Here is a 10,685-nt window from a genome sequence, read left to right as displayed (position 1 = left end):
GTTAATGTTTTTTAAACAATCAGATTTCTTCCTGTATTTTCTAACAAACAAGAGACCTTGTATGAAACAGTGAAACTGAGTGAGTCAGTTTAAAACCAGGAGAATTCAGCACTGTAGTGTTTAGATCTCGGCAGAAAATGGACGTTTGTTTCTATTTGTCTTTTGTCTGATGGAAAACAATGATCCAACACACAGTGAACTGAACACACACACACACTGTCCATTCATCAGCTGTGTGTCTTTTGTTATTTGATAGTTTAGATTTACAGAAGAAGTTTAGATGGGAATCGTAATAAAGTTGACCTTAAATGTAGCACGTCTTCCCGTCCACGAGGACACTCCAACTGAATCAAACCACCAAGATCTCATAAATTTGATGTAAGAAAATAATAATATATATAAAAAAATACAAAACAATAAACACAGCTTGATATAACACCTGGTTTTTATAGTCCAAAAAAAACTGAAGCTTCCTCAGTATCATTTATGAAGTTCAGAGTCAGGTACTTGACAGTGCAAACTCAGGAGAACTAATAGTTTAGCAGCCTCGCTTCAATTCAGTTCCATTCAGTTTATTTATATGGCGCCAAATCACATCAAAAGTTATCTCCTGACACTTTTCAATTAGAGCAGGTCTAGACCAAACTCTTTGATGAAATTTTGTAACACAGAGAACCCAACATTCGGTGACAGTGGAGAGGAAAAACTACCGTATTAATATTTGTATATTGGCAGTGTCTTTTATTCCTCAGTTGCAGTGTGTTGTACTCTTGGTCACTGTGTTGTTATGCATTAGTTTAGTTATAATGGTAAAATATATAAGTAATATACGTGTTATATGTATATGGATGGACATGTTTAATATTTTAAGTACAGTACCTCTCAACCTTGTTTCTACTGTGTGTAGTTTTACTTCAGTGAGGAAAGTGAGTCCTTCTTCCACTGCAGGAGTTAATGTGCCTAACGTGGCTAATGTTAGCATTCCAGCAGTAGAAAATGAGACAACGAGGGGGAGGACTCAAACAATCTGAACTTTGAAGGGGAATAATGTTTTCAGTCAGCAGAATGACACAAGAAACCTTCAACAGCGCGCACGCACACACACACTCTCTCTCTCTCTCCGACAGAACAGCTCCATTGTTTCACACGTAAAAAGAAACCTTTGTTGTGACAAAGTAATTGGTCTTCAGCTCTGACTCATCAGCAGTCTGGTCACATGATGCTGTCAGCTGACTGCAGATATGTTCACTCAGTGCCAGTGAGGAGTTTGTTGCGTCAGTTCATCTGTGAAGGTTGATGTAGGGTACGTGTGTATGCAGATGATGCTAGTCTTTCTTTGGACAAATGCTCCACAACTGCCTCAGAGGTTACACATGAAGTGATGAAAACATAGAAAGATGCTAATGATGCCTCCTGTGCCCAAGACGCCAGATCCTAGAGGCATCAAGGACTACAGACCTGTGGGGTTGACCACCCACATTATGAAAACCCTGGAAAGACTTGTTCTAGAGCAGCTAAAGGTTAGGCCACTCCTGGAGCCCCTCCAGTTCACCTACCAGCCCTGACTAGGAGTTGAGGATGCCACCATCTACTTGCTGAATTGTGTCTATGCCCACCTGGACAAGCCGGTGAGCAATGTGAGGGTCATGTATTTTGACTTTTCCAGTACATTTAACACCATCCGTTCAGCTCTACTAGGGGAGAAGCTAACAGCAATGCAAGTGGATGCCCCCCCCATGTCCTGGATTGTTGACCACCTGACCAGCAGACACCAGTTTCTGTGCCTGCCTTTCTGCCTTCCTCTTCACCCTCAACATCACAGACTTCATCTACTGCACAGATTCCTGCCATCATAAGAGGGTTGCTGATGACTCAGCCATAGTTGGACATATCAGCAAGAGTGATGTGACCAAGTACAGGGCTCTGGTGGACAGCGTTGTTACATGGTGTGAGCAAAACCATCTACAGCTAAATGTGACAAAGACCAAGGAACTGGTAGTGGACCTGACGATGACCAAGATTCCAGTGACATTCCAGTTCATCTTCATCCAGGGGACTGTGGTGGACACTGTAGGGAAATGCAGATACCTGGGAGTGTATATAGACAGAAAATGGACTTGACTAAGAACTCTGATGCCTAGAGGAGGCTGAGGTGGTTTACCATCTGCTGGACGATGCTGAGGATGTTCTATGAGTCTGTGGTGGCCAGTGCTATCCTGTTTGCTGTTTGCTGCCTCACTGAGACTTGGTTACAGAATGATGAGTACGTTAGTTTATGTCATGCCTGGTGTTTTTTGGTTATGCTTTGTCTTTTGATTTCTGTCCATGTGCCATGTTTCATGTTTGTCTTGTGCTTCCATGTATTATGTTCAAGGTTTTTGTCATGTCCTGTTTTATTTTGAAAGCGTCACTTCCCCTGTGTGCCTTGTTTTCATGTAGCTTTGCTTTTAGTTTTCCTGATTGCTTTCTCCCTCCTGATGTGTGTCACCTGTGTCTCGTTGTCATGTCTATTTAGTCCTTGTCTTCCCAGTCACCATTGTGAGAGCGTCTGTGTTTATCCCCCATGCCATGCCAGGATCTGCATTTTTTCCCCATGCCATGCCAGGAACGTGTTGTTGGTTTTGCCTTGCCTTACCTTGCCATGCCATGCCTAGTTTCTTGCCACAGTAAGTGTGTTTTTTTGAGTTTAGCTTTGTTTAAATAAAGACAAGTGTTTTTGGACCTCCACCACGCCTGCCTGCCTGCTCCTCTTTAGACTCCGCATCGGGGTTCAGCTAATTTCTGCGTTGACGACGCCGTCAATCGTGACAGAACGCTCTGACCACGATGAACCCCGTAGAGTCTCCTTATGCGGGCACCGGACTGGCGGCCCGGCCTCCCAGTTTGGTGGAACTATGGGAGGAGCAGATGCGCCGCTTCAGGCCCCAGGGAGGCCTGCATCCAGCGACAGGCTCCCCGCTGCCGGGGCGGAGTCCGCGGATCGAGCCGCCAACCGTCACGGAGATCGGCGCCATATTCCAGACCCTGATGGAGCGACTGTCTGCCGTCTCCACTCTCCTCGCTTCAGCTGATGGACCGCAGCCAACTGTTCCAGGTCTGGGTCCATCAGCACCCCAAGCTACGCCAGGGCCCCATGCTTCAGCTGATGGACCGCAGCCCACCGTTCCAGGTCTGGGTTCACCAGCACCCCAAGCTACGCCAGGGCCCCGTGCTTCAGCTGATGGATCGCAGCCCACTGTTCCAGGTCTGGGTCCACCAGCACCCCTGCACCCAGCGACAGGCTCCCCACAGCCGGTGCAGACTCTGCGGACCAGGCCGCCTGCCGCCGCGGAGGTCAAAGTTCCTGTTCCTGCTCCGCGGACTAAGCCGCCGGCCGCCGCGGAGGTCAAAGTCCCTGTCCCTGCTCCACGGACCAAGCCGCCTGTCGCCGCGGAGGTCTCCGTTCCTGTACCTGCTCCGCGGACCAGGCCGCCTGCCGCCGCGGAGGTCTCCGTTCCTGTACCTGCTCCGCGGACCAGGCCGCCTGCCGCCGCGGAGATCTTCGTTCCTGTCCCTGTTCCTGCTCCGCGGACCAGGCCGCCTGCCACCGCGGAGGTCACAGTTCCTGTCCCTGCTCCGCGGACCAGGCCGCCTGCCGCCGCGGAGGTCTCCGTTCCTGTCCCTGCTCTGCGGACCAGGCCGCCTGCCGCCGCGGAGGTCTCCGTTCCTGTACCTGCTCCGCGGACCAGGCCGCCTGCCGCCGCGGAGATCTTCGTTCCTGTCCCTGTTCCTGCTCCGCGGACCAGGCCGCCTGCCGCCGCGGAGGTCACAGTTCCTGTCCCTGCTCCGCGGACCAGGCCGCCTGCCGCCGCGGAGGTCTTCGTTCCTGTCCCGGCCCCACGGACCAAGACACCCGCCGTCTCAGGACGCCATGTTTCAGCTGGTGGACCGCAGCCCACTGTTCCAGGTCTGGGTCCACCAGCACCCCAAGCTACGCCAGGGCCCCATGCTTCAGCTGATGGACCGCAGCCCACTGTTCCAGGTCTGGGTCCACCAGCACCCCAAGCTACGCCAAGGCCCCATGCTTCAGCTGATGGACCGCAGCCCACTGTTCCAGGTCTGGGTCCACCAGCACCCCAAGCTACGCCAAGGCCCCATGCTTCAGCTGATGGATCGCAGCCCACTGTTACAGGTCTGGGTCTGTCTGCTTTCACGCCTCGTCTCGCCAAGTCTCCACGTCTCGTCAGGTCACCACGTCTTGCCGCCAAGTCTCCGTGTCTCGCCAAGTCTCCACGTCTCGTCAGGTCTCCACGTCAGGTCACCAAGTCTCCACGTCTCGTCAGGTCACCACGTCTTGCCGCCAAGTCTCCACGTCTCGTCAGGTCACCACGTCTTGCCGCCAAGTCTCCATGTCTCGCCAAGTCTCCACGTCTCGTCAGGTCTCCACGTCAGGTCACCAAGTCTCCACGTCTCGTCAGGTCACCACGTCTTGCCGCCAAGTCTCCACGTCTCGTCAGGTCACCACGTCTTGCCGCCAAGTCTCCACGTCTCGTCAGGTCTCCACGTCAGGTCACCGGATCTCCTCGTCTCGTCAGGTCTCCATGCCTCGTCGGGCCGCCACAGAGGCGGTTCTTTGTTCGGCCGTTGGCCCTGACCCAGCATTCAGGCAGACCGCCTGAGGCCTCGTGTTATGTCCTGGCCCAGCATTTGGGCAGGCCCCCTGACTCATCAAGCCCCACCTGGGTGTTGAACTGGGGCCGCCCGCCCGAGATTGCAGGTTGGGCCACTGCCCTACACCAGGGCTGAATCCCTGACTTTGTTTTTTACTTGTTTCATGCCTCTTTGGTTTTCCCCCCCTCCAGCCACCCAGCCTGTGTTAGACCTGTGTTTCTTTTTTGAAGGGACATCTGGGATCTGTCCCTTAAGGGGGGGGTTCTGTCATGCCTGGTGTTTTTTGGTTATGCTTTGTCTTTTGATTTCTGTCCATGTGCCATGTTTCATGTTTGTCTTGTGCTTCCATGTATTATGTTCAAGGTTTTTGTCATGTCCTGTTTTATTTTGAAAGCGTCACTTCCCCTGTGTGCCTTGTTTTCATGTAGCTTTGCTTTTAGTTTTCCTGATTGCTTTCTCCCTCCTGATGTGTGTCACCTGTGTCTCGTTGTCATGTCTATTTAGTCCTTGTCTTCCCAGTCACCATTGTGAGAGCGTCTGTGTTTATCCCCCATGCCATGCCAGGATCTGCATTTTTTCCCCATGCCATGCCAGGAACGTGTTGTTGGTTTTGCCTTGCCTTACCTTGCCATGCCATGCCTAGTTTCTTGCCACAGTAAGTGTGTTTTTTTGAGTTTAGCTTTGTTTAAATAAAGACAAGTGTTTTTGGACCTCCACCACGCCTGCCTGCCTGCTCCTCTTTAGACTCCGCATCGGGGTTCAGCTAATTTCTGCGTCGACGACGCCGACAATCCTGACAGTTTAAATGAATCAACTCCATCTGATTATATTAACTATCATATTCCTCGAGGCACAGGCCGAGGAGGAGGAGTGACAGCAATCTACCATTCCAGTCTTCAGATTAACCCCAAACCTAAATCTATCTATAGTTCATTTGAGAGTCTCACTCTCAGCCTGTCTCACCAAAACTGGAAGTCAGAAAAGCCAGTTTTATTAGTTGTTGTGTATCGCCCACCTGCTGCTGCTTACTCAGAGTTCCTGTCTGAGTTTTCTGACTTCTTATCTAGTTTAGTGCTTAAAAAGTCATTGTAGTGGGTGACTTTAACATTCATATAGATGTTGACTCTGACAGTCTTAAGTCAGCCATTAATTCACTCTTAGATTCAATAGGTTTTCTTCAGACAGTAAATGAACCAACACACTGTCATAATCACACCCTCGATCTGGTTCTCACCTACGGCCTAGAAACTAAGAACGTGTTATTTGTCCATCAAAGCCCTCTCTTTTCAGAGCATTCACTTATGACTCTTGAGCTAACTCTAAAGGCCTTGCAGCAAAGAACAAAAAGGTTTACTATACCAGATGCCTCTCTGAGAATACTGTAGACAGATTTAGGGATGCAATCCCATCACATCAAGAGTTTTGACCACAGGTATCAAGACAGATGGAGAGGAAGTGGTACTCCTCCAAATCAGTTGAATCCCAAATGGTCTGGAAAGATAGTCTATTGACATATAAAAAGGCCTTTCGTAAAGTCAGAACAGCTTGTTATTCATCATTAATAGAGCAAAACAAAAACAACCCATGTTTAACGCTGTAGCCAAACTGACAAAGAGTCGCAGCTCTGTTGAGCCTTGTTTTCCTACAGCTCTTAGTAGTGGAGACTTCAAGGATCAAGGATCAAGGAACTTTTATTGTCATACCAGCTCACATTTACATGCTTATGGTACGAAATTAGGACTCAGTTCCCGGGAGCAATAGGTACGATATAAAAAAATATGAAATGAAAAGTTGAATAAAAAAATAGAAATATAAGCTAAGTAAAAATAGAATATATAAGCTAAAGACAAATACAATATAAAAAACTAAACATTCTGAGAAAAAGAAATAAATAAATAAGAAGCCAGGTTAGCATGTGCAGCATAAATATGCATGTGCAAGTTAGTGCTAGTGTGAGGTAGTCCAGGATTGTAGGATTGTCCGTATTGCACTTGTGGGTGTAAAGTGTTTTTAGTGCAGGTCCATCTCAAGGAAATTCAATCGAAGGCAACTGGACTTAGTTATTTGTCTTTGAAGACGTTTCACCTCTCATCCAAAAGGCTTCATCAGTTCATGCAACCATGATAACCATGATAACCATGACCTGGATGAATGAGAATATTCACAGGCTTAGTGCAGGTTCATGTTGATGGGGGTGGGGGGGGTCGGCACTGTGACAGTCTTAAGTCTGTTGGTCAGGAAGTCCAGGACCCAGTTCCCAAGGGGGTGACTCAGACTGAGGGTGGAGAGTCTCTGTACCAGGGTCTGTGGGATGATGGTGTTAAAGGCAGAGGAGAAGTCCAGGAAGAGCAGGTAGACGTAGGAGTTTCTGCTCTCCAGGTGGGTGAGGGCTGTGTGAACCACTAATGAGATGAAAAGTCTGATACTCTACCGACTGAGCTAACATGAGTTTCTTCACCGATAAACTAACATTAGAGAAAAAAAATCAATAAAGATCTCCCCACAATAGTCAATATACTGCCATCTTTAGAAACCTCTTTTAGTCCTAATCCATCTCTGGACAACTGCCCATAGACCTCCCTGAGCTGATCTCCAGCATTAATAAATCTAACCCAACTACATGTCTCTTAGACCCCATCCCAACAAAGGTCCTCAAGGACGTCTTTCCCTTGATTGGCGTTTCCTCCTTAGATCAGATCAACTTGTCTTTAACAACAGGTTATGTACCACAGGCATTTAAAACTGCTGTTATCAGACCTTTGCTTAAAAAACCTTCACTTGACCCAGACATCTTAGCAAACTATAGGCCGATATCCAACCTCCTATTTTTGTCTAAAACACTTGAAAGAGTGGTTTCAAGTCAGTTAACTGATCACCTACACAGGAACAGTCTGTTTGAAGTGTTTCAGTCTGGTTTCAGAGCCCATCACAGTACAGAAACAGCACTGGTTAAAGTTACAAATGACCTTGTGAGGGACCAGAGTGGTCTCCCCGAATAACGGGATCTAGGCAAGATCGGATTCAGAGGTTGGAAACAGGAGGCAGCAAAGCGTCAGGTGCCAGGAAAAACCCTTTTATTTTCCCGAAACACTAGGTTTTCACAGACAGGAACAATGCAGGAACAAAGCAGGAACTAAACAACAATGGCAAAAACTCACAGCAGTACATGGCAGTTCTCCCTAGGAACCACAAGAGCAAAATGAGGCTCCTTTAAATAGGGCTGCTAGTTGAGCCCAAACGGTCCAAACCATTATGGAGGGGATTACCAACAAACATAATGGTTCATACCATACACTAATCCTAATAAATAAATACAAAAAAATAAATAAGGCATTATTCAATCCACACACCAAATATTTACACACCATACAATAATTTTTCATAAACACCACATAGCCAACACCATAAAAAAAATAAACCCCCCTGAGTGCAATGGGTCGTGCCCCCTTGCCCCGTGCTCAATAAAGTCCGCCCCTGCAGCGGCGCGCGCTTCCGCAGAGGAGCAGTGGAGTTGGACCGGGAGTGTAGGTGACTATGTGAAAACTATGACTATGTGACAAACCAGAGTCTTTACAAACTGAAATGAAGAGGTGGACGAGTAGTGGGTACCTCACTACACGCCTGGATGCTAGACCGGAGAGAAAACTGACATGGGTGAGTTGTGGTTGTGGTGAGTGAGCGACGCAGCGGGCTGAATTTACAGCGCCGAAGCGTCCATGGCGTGCGCCACGCCAAACATGTCACCAAGCATTTAAAATACATATATAAACTGACAACAGAGTCCATTTCTCCGTGTGCGTGTGTGTGTGTGTAATGATGTTTCTTCTTCGCATTTAAAAGTTAATCTCGGTGTTCCACAGGGTTCAGTGCTTGGGCCAGCACTGCTCCCTCTAGGAAATATTATTCAGAAACATGGCATAAACTTTCATTGTTATGCTGATGACACACAGCTGTACTTATCCTTAAAGCCTGAAGAAACAGAGCTGTTAGCCAGGCTCCAGGGATGTCTTAACGACATAAAGGACTGGATTACCTCCAATTTTTTATTTTTTAAACTCAGACAAAACTGAGGTCATTGTTCCAGGCCCCAAACATAGCTGATAATATTCTCTCTCTGGACGGCATTACCTTGGCCCCCAGTACAACTGCGAGGAACCTCGGCGTTATCTTCGATCAGGACGTGTAATTTATCCATCACATTAAACAGACCTCTAAGACCGCCTTCTTTCACCTAATATTGCTAAGATTAGGAGCGTCCTCTCTCAGAGTGATGCTGAAAAACTTGTCCATGCTTTTGTTGCTTCTAGGCTGGACTACTGCAACTCATTATTATCAGGATGTCCAAATTACTCTATTAATAGCCTGCAGCTGATCCAGAATGCAGCAGCTAGAGTTTTGACAGGAATTAATCTCTATCATAGTTACGCTGTTATAGGCCTATCCTGCCAGGGGACACAAACACGATCCACCGAGCAGTTTCCCCACCTCCACAACACCACCACCGCCATCTCTACTCCCTCACTTCCTCTCCTCTTCTTCCTCTCCTCTCATCACTAGTGCTATTAAAACTAACTTGAACAATACATAGTCTTCAGAATTCCAATTATAACAACCTGTCATGTTTGTCGTTTGTAATGTATGATGTTTATTGCATGTATGTTGGTATGTCAGCAGTCAGTTCTCCCTTGTGAGTCGGGTCCTGCTCAAGGTTTCTTCCTGTTAAAAGGGAGTTTTTCCTTGCCACTGTCTGCTTGCTTGGGGGTTCAGGCTCTGGGTTTTCTGTAAAGCACCTAGAGACACCTAGAATTTTGATTGTATAAGGTGCAATATAAATAAAATAAAATTGAATTGAATTGAATCCTTTTCATGGGTGTGAATGTGAGTGTGAATGACTGCTGTGTTAACATCAACTCCAGATCAATTCCTGTGGATGGCTGGATGGATGGATGGGTGGAAGGATGCATGAGAGATGGATGGATGAGATATGGATGGATAGATTGGTGAACTGATGTATGGAAACATGGATGCATGGATGGATGACAGATGGCTGGATGGGTGGGTGGGTGGATCAGAATCAGAATCAGGTTTTATTGGCCAAGCATGTTGGTACACACAAGGTAGTTGTTTTGGCTATTGATGTCTTTCTAGCAATAAGACAAGATACAGACAATACAAGACAATATATACTCAGTTTATATCATGTATACAAAACACTGTACATGTTATACTGTTATCCACTAATGAGACAAGACAAGACAAGACAACTTTATTTGTACAGTACATACAATAAACATAAAGTGCAGTGCAGTCTGACTGTGTTCTGTTTTGTGACTGCTCCAAACCAGACTAATTAATTAAATTAACTTTAACTTAATTAAAGAGTTTGGTCTAGACCTGCTCAAATTGGAAAGTGTCATGAGATAACTTTTGTTGTGAATTGGCGCTATATAAATAAACTGAACTGAATTGAATTGAATTGAATGAGCAGAGAACAGCTTTGATGACTGTGGTGTAAAACTGGATCATCAGCTCCTGTGGCAGATCCTGCTTCCTCAGTTGCTGCAGAAAGTGCATCCTTCCTCCCGTCCAGCAGGTGTTATGTGATATCCTTCAGGTGGTCCAGCACTAGTTGTTCAAGGGACTTCATGACCATGGATTTCTTTGGGACTGGGATGATGGTAGAATGTTTGAAGCAGGAGGGGACTGCACACGGCTCCAAGGATTTGTTGAAAATCTGTGTGAAGATAGGAGCCAGTTGGTTAGCACAGACCTTCAGACAGGAAGGTAAGATCTGGGCCTGCCGACTTCCTAGTTTTCTACTTCTGGAAGAGCTGGGCCACTTCATCCTCTTTTATCCTCAGTCCAGTCTGAGTGCAGGGTGAGTAGGAAGTGTGTTTGCCAGGGGTGAAATCATTGTTGTTGTTTTCCGGGGTGGGTGGGGGATGTGTTGTGCGATGGATGGATGGACGGTTGGATGGAGTGATGGATGGATGATGGGCTAGTCACGTTACGGTGTGTTTGTTGTCAAGGTTTTG

This window comes from Scatophagus argus, chromosome 10 (assembly GCF_020382885.2).
Source record: "Scatophagus argus isolate fScaArg1 chromosome 10, fScaArg1.pri, whole genome shotgun sequence".
NCBI lineage: Eukaryota > Metazoa > Chordata > Actinopteri > Scatophagidae > Scatophagus > Scatophagus argus.
This window is presented reverse-complemented; position numbering follows the sequence as displayed.